Source organism: Thermobia domestica, chromosome 12, assembly GCF_964235325.1.
Source record: "Thermobia domestica chromosome 12, izTheDome1.hap1.1, whole genome shotgun sequence".
Classification (NCBI taxonomy): domain Eukaryota; kingdom Metazoa; phylum Arthropoda; class Insecta; order Zygentoma; family Lepismatidae; genus Thermobia; species Thermobia domestica.
Genome location: NC_137465.1, coordinates 148,293,890 through 148,299,964, shown reverse-complemented (window position 1 = coordinate 148,299,964; position 6,075 = coordinate 148,293,890).

Genomic DNA, 6,075 nt, shown 5'->3' with positions numbered 1-6,075 from the left:
ATCATAAGCTTGCAGATCTAACGACCAGCGAAGTAATCTGTTATTATACCCCTGTACGCTATTAAGATATCGCAATGAATTATGGTCAGTAAGTACTATGAAATGACATCCGCTCAGATAGGGAGCGAATTTTTGTATAGCAAAACGTACAGCCAAAAGTTCAATTTCTGTTGTAGTGTATCCCTTTTCAGCTTTCTTTAAAGTACGGCTAGCGCAATGTATAACAGCTGGTTCCTGCATAGTTGGGTTAGGCTGCCAGAGTACTGCAGAGATTCCAAGTTGGGAACCATCACATTGTACGTAAAAAGGAACGTCGTATCTGGGGTGATTCAAATGGATATTTCGTTTTACGCACTCCTTCAATTTATTAAAACTGTGTTCCTGGATCGGACCCCATTGCCATGGTATACCCTTCTTTATGATCATAAATAAAGGCTGGGCTATCTCAGCAAATCGCGGGATGGCTTTGCGAAACCAATTGAAGAGTCCCAATATTTGTCGTGTCTGTTTCACATTTACTGGAGCAGGCAGATCTTCTATGGCTTGAACTTTAGATTGACTGAATTGCAAACCAGAGGCATCAATTTGGTACCCAAGAAATTCTATAGAATTCTGCAAAAACTTGGATTTCTGTAAATTGATAGTAAGGCCTGAACTTTCCAATCTGTCTAAAACTATATCTAAATACTTCAGGTATTCATGTGGATTTTTCCCCATGATTAAGATATCATCAGCATACGTTATCACGTTGCTACGCAAGTCTTGACCTAGAACTTTGTTCAAGCAGGATGCTAATGCTGCACTACCATTGATAAGCCCAAAGACTACACGATTGTATTCATACAAGTGACCTTCAAAACTAAATGCTGTAAATGGTTTTGAATCTTCGTGTAACTCGACCTGATTATACGCCATTACTAGATCTAAATTTCCGAATACGGTGTTCCCTTGTAAAGAAGCTAGTATTTCTTCTACTGGAGGATACCTCACTTGTTCCAGATCAATGTGACCGTTAGTTCGCCTCAAATCTAATACCACACGTAGAGAACCATTTTTCTTTGGAACAACATGTAATGGATTAAGGTGGACGCTCCTTGAAGGCCTAATGATCCCATCTCTTAACATATCTGCTATTTGTTGACGTACATTCTCTCTGTATCTATATGGAATTATATAGGGCTTGGTTACTATAGGTTTATCAGTTTTAACTTTAAAAGAATAAACAAAATCCTTGCAGCATCCAGGACGTTCTGAAAAGACCTTTCTATGTTTATATAAAATGTTCTTAAAGTCTGCTATTACGGTATTATCAGCAAAATCAAGGCTGCTTTCGAGAGATTTAACATGTTCAGAAAATACTACATCATCCTTTACATCCATCAAATTTTGTGTCTTTTCCAATCGTTGATCATTTAATTTATCACCTTTTTCACTAATAGCAACATTATTCACTATAGGAGACAGATCATTATATTGGCAAGCACTATTATCTAATTTTGGAAGCAGTTTCTGAACAATTTTCTGAGGTATACCCGGTATCGTCAAAGTTTGGTTTTTAAAATCAAGCATGACTCGTAATTGGGATAGTAAATCTAAGCCCATAATTAAGTTCTCGTTAAGATCTTTTATAACCAGAATAGGGATTGATATTTCGAAATCTTGAATAGATATTGACACACGGGTAATTCCTGCTACTCTCTTTTTATGTTTACCGGTAAAATCAACTATAATAAGGTTCTCAGCCTTTTGTAGCTTAGGATTCGAATAATTACTAGTGATTACTTTCCACCATGAATACGATAATAGAGAGGCATTTGCTCCCGTATCGAGTAAAGCTTCGGTACTTAATCCATTGACTTTAATAGGTATTTTAGCAGTACTGTATGATTTTAAAAATACAAAATTTTCTTCGATATTAAAACCATCATTGACAGTATCATCTTCAAACCAACAACGATTTACAACAGGTATAAATTGATATTGACACCTGTTAATTGCTATTTCCGAATAGTTATTCACAGAAACGTCATAGGAAAGATCATTTTCATAATTAGCATGAACCGGTAAATTGGAAGATAAATGTTCATAGAAATTATCGCTTAAATTTTTAGACAAATGCTCATGAGAACCTACAGCTGACATGGGTTTAACCCCTACCATATCAGCCGCAATTAGTTTAAATTCATACTCGAGTAGGGTTCCAATAGGGTACACTGTACAGCACAATCATGATTATGTCCTGTATTATTGTTTTGTACAGAAATTACTTCAATACCTGGATCTTGATGTGAAGTGCCATCTCTTATCCTTCCATTACTTCTATCCACGTAGTTCGCTGCGTTGGTGGAATTTCTCCATACATTTCGTCTATTTTTAAACCTATTTTGACTATATGGTCTAACATAGGAATTATTACGATTAATTAGGTTAGGCGGATTCCCTACATAACCTTGTCTATTTTGTTCATTTTGATTGCTAGAGTATACTCGTCTTAGGTTCGGTTCATTATTATTCACACTTCGGATATTCAAATTCCGAACAGGGACCAAATGATCTGAATTATTCTTATTTTTACCCATTCCTGATTGTGTTAGATTCATAGCATGGTATTGAGTTTCGTAGCATTGTACAAGCATTAATAAATGACTGAAACTCATACACTGTGTGGAAAATAAGATCTGCTGTAATTTAAATGGAAGCAAATTGCGAATCGATGCAATTATTCTTGATTCCGATTGCAAGGGATTAACGACCTTTAATTCATTATAGACATTTACAACAAACTCTACAATAGATTTGTGCAATCGAGGATTGAAATGTTGATTTCTAAGAGTGGCATCTCTGTTTGCCAGCAAAAAGTCATTTTCGTAATTCGCGATCAATGCCGCTTTAAATTCCTCATATGTACTAATGTGATCACGTATTGCCTTAAACCATAAGGAACAAGGTGGGAGTAATACATGGGGTATTAATTTCATGTATTGTGATCGGTCGATAGACATTATACTGCATTCGTCTTGGAACTTCTCTAAGAAAGAACTAGCATTTTCATTGCACTTACCACTAAATTTACTCATGGCTTTGATTTCGCTCATCTTGACACTTAACTTTACCTTTCTTTTCTCACTCCTTGTTCTTGTGGTGTGATTGTTCCGGTCCGTAGCGTGCTGTGTCATGATACCATTTATATTTCGTTCATCAGTGATCTTCGGACAATTTTCCTCTAATATAATATCCTCCTCAGATTCCGGCGAAGGCGTATTTATATCCGGTGATTGGGGAAACTCGAAGCGATCACTGCCCAGATTATTGCGATAAATGTTATCTCTAGCCTGTAACGTTTTAATTTCTTCCTGCATAGTAGCCAACTGGATCTTTTGATGTTTAACGGAAGATTCTATTAACGTTAAATCCTTTTTTACAGCACAGATTTCATGATTTTGATGATCGTGCTTTTCTTGACACTCATCGGCTAACCTTTTTAACTTCTCTTCAAACTGCGAGGATATGTCGTTCATCACCTGGACGATTGTTTGTTTCGTATCGTCTGATTTCAGTTCTATCCGTTCTATTCGTTTACTTAATTCTTCATACTGCTTGCTAGCTTCGTTAAATTTCAGTTCTATCTTCTTTTCCATGGTCTGGTTAGCTTCATAGAACTTCTGTTCCATGGTCTGGTTAGCTTCATAGAACTTCTGTTCCATGTTTGTGTTAGATTCATTGAGCTTCTGTTCCATGGTTTGTTTTATGTCAGTCGTCATTTGCATAATTTGTCGCTGCACAGCTAACAAAAGTCGATCCTCAGATGACAAACTTGGTGTTGCACTAATTTCACCTGGATTACTGGTATTAGATTCCTGTTGCACTATTTCACTATCCATTTTTCGTTTGATGACCTTACCGCTTCGTAATACGGTTAAGTTCGTATTCATAAATGGTAATATCCAAGTAAATTCAGCCCTACTTTCCTTCTTCGGGAACTGAATTTTCAAAAGTCCCGGGTTTGGTAAACCAAATTTTTATAACGACTCTATAGAAAAGCGTCGTCAACCTGGTTCGTCTTGTAAAATATCATTTACGAAGCGATAATTACTTTTCTTTATGCAAAAATCAACTCAGATATTCAAAGATTATTAGTCTCACCTTTATTGCTTGATATGTCTTAAATATTCTTTTTAAGACCGTAAAATACATAAATTTACTCGACTAGGTCAACACATAACATGTACATAGCCACAACTATCCCATAATAATCTCTTACATATATTAAAAACATTCTTCTTTTCTGTTAATTTTAAAATGAACATTCTACTAAGTATATTACATATTTATGAGCACTTTTTGCCCACGGTACAGGTAAATATTATACAAACTAAAGTATTTCGTTATAAGAACCTATGTAAAAATCTGTCTTGGAGTACAGTCATTACGTTACCCATATGTACGAAATGTAAGAACAGCCAAGGAAGCCTGGAATAACTTAAAGCAGCGTAATCAGGGAATCTGCAGACATCTATCAATAAAATTAAAACTTTCCATAGTGAGGTATAAAGATTCCGAATGCATGGATAAATAACTAAGAGAAATCAAAAAAGGAAAATGCAACATTACACACTAAAAAACAAAGAACGTCTTAATGTTCTTTTAAAGAGACTATTACGTCATCTGGATTGTTGTTCTACAGTTCCATCTTACAACGCACACAAACTAAGTGGTGTAATGCTAGAATTTTTGGTAGGTATACGCTCAATCGTTTTCAAAAGTATAGCCTATACGGAAGACTACTTGGTGCATACGCACCCCAATATACGACCATTCTTTCGTCAATTTAAGGTGAGTATACGATGGACTACAAAAATTTTAGGTGGGTATACGCACCATACATCCTTAGCTACAGCCAAATAGTTCGGTGAGCTTACAAAGTCTGGTGACAACGAATCTGCTGTTTTCAAATTTCACTGAGAATTATTCAAAACAAGGTGATAGGTCAAATTAAACCATTACACGAAATTTCTTTCCGTTTATGCAATCTTAGACAATATAGTTTGGAAGTTGCCTTATAATTTTAGAACTAAAATATAAGATGCTTTCGTTCCAAACTTTTAAATTCAATTTTATCTTCCCAGAAAAACTGGGAATTAGGAAGAGGGTGCGAAGATCCATTCACGGGTGCATCCACACCCCCTTACACCCCGTAACGACGCTTCGTAAGCGAGTACGTTTTAAGAAGAAAGAAAATAAATGTTTCTGGATCTAAGAATTGCAACAGATAATAGGATAAAATTGAATTTTTATTTATATTCGACTCAGGTACGATTGATAATGAACTTTACTAAAAAAAAAAAAAAAAAACTTTCATTTAATTGTATAAACTTCTCACCAAGTAATTACTTTCCCGTAATTTTGATCAGAAGATATATAGCATTTACAGCAGTGCAAGTAAATCTCAATTTTATAAAATAAAATGACACAAAAGAGAACTAAAGAGAATGCTCTCAATAACCAGCAGGTCCACTACTCAAGTTGACATTCGACCAAACCAATGTGCATTTGTTTATATTCAAATTGGCAATGTTCGGAAAGGGTGAAATGTTTACCATTGCAGATATAGAGAGAAATGAACCATTATAATTGGCTGAAAGTGCTGTTGCCATAGAAACAGTTCTTCTTGCCTGATTGTTATGACCACGCGCAGTAAGAAAAAAACAGAGGAATGCAAGTTCAGAAAGGACAAATTGTATCAAATAGATTGCAATTATTGTGGAAAAATCTTCCTTATTAAATACACACAAGCTAATAATTAAACATTAAAATTGATAACAATTTAAATCCTATTTTGATATTCTGGTAGTGCGATATAGGGAGTCTTTTCATAACAATTTGCGTCAAAGCAACGCAAGATTTACGGATTTGCGATTTAAATTGCGAGAATCAGCGGAGGAGTTCATATAACTTTTTTTGCGTTGCGTTGCATTACGTTGAAATATGGTAGAATAGTCATTATTATCATTTATGTAATTAGAATTTTGATAGTTACAAGAACAAAAGTGAAACTTTTTGTCGTTTGAGCTGGGA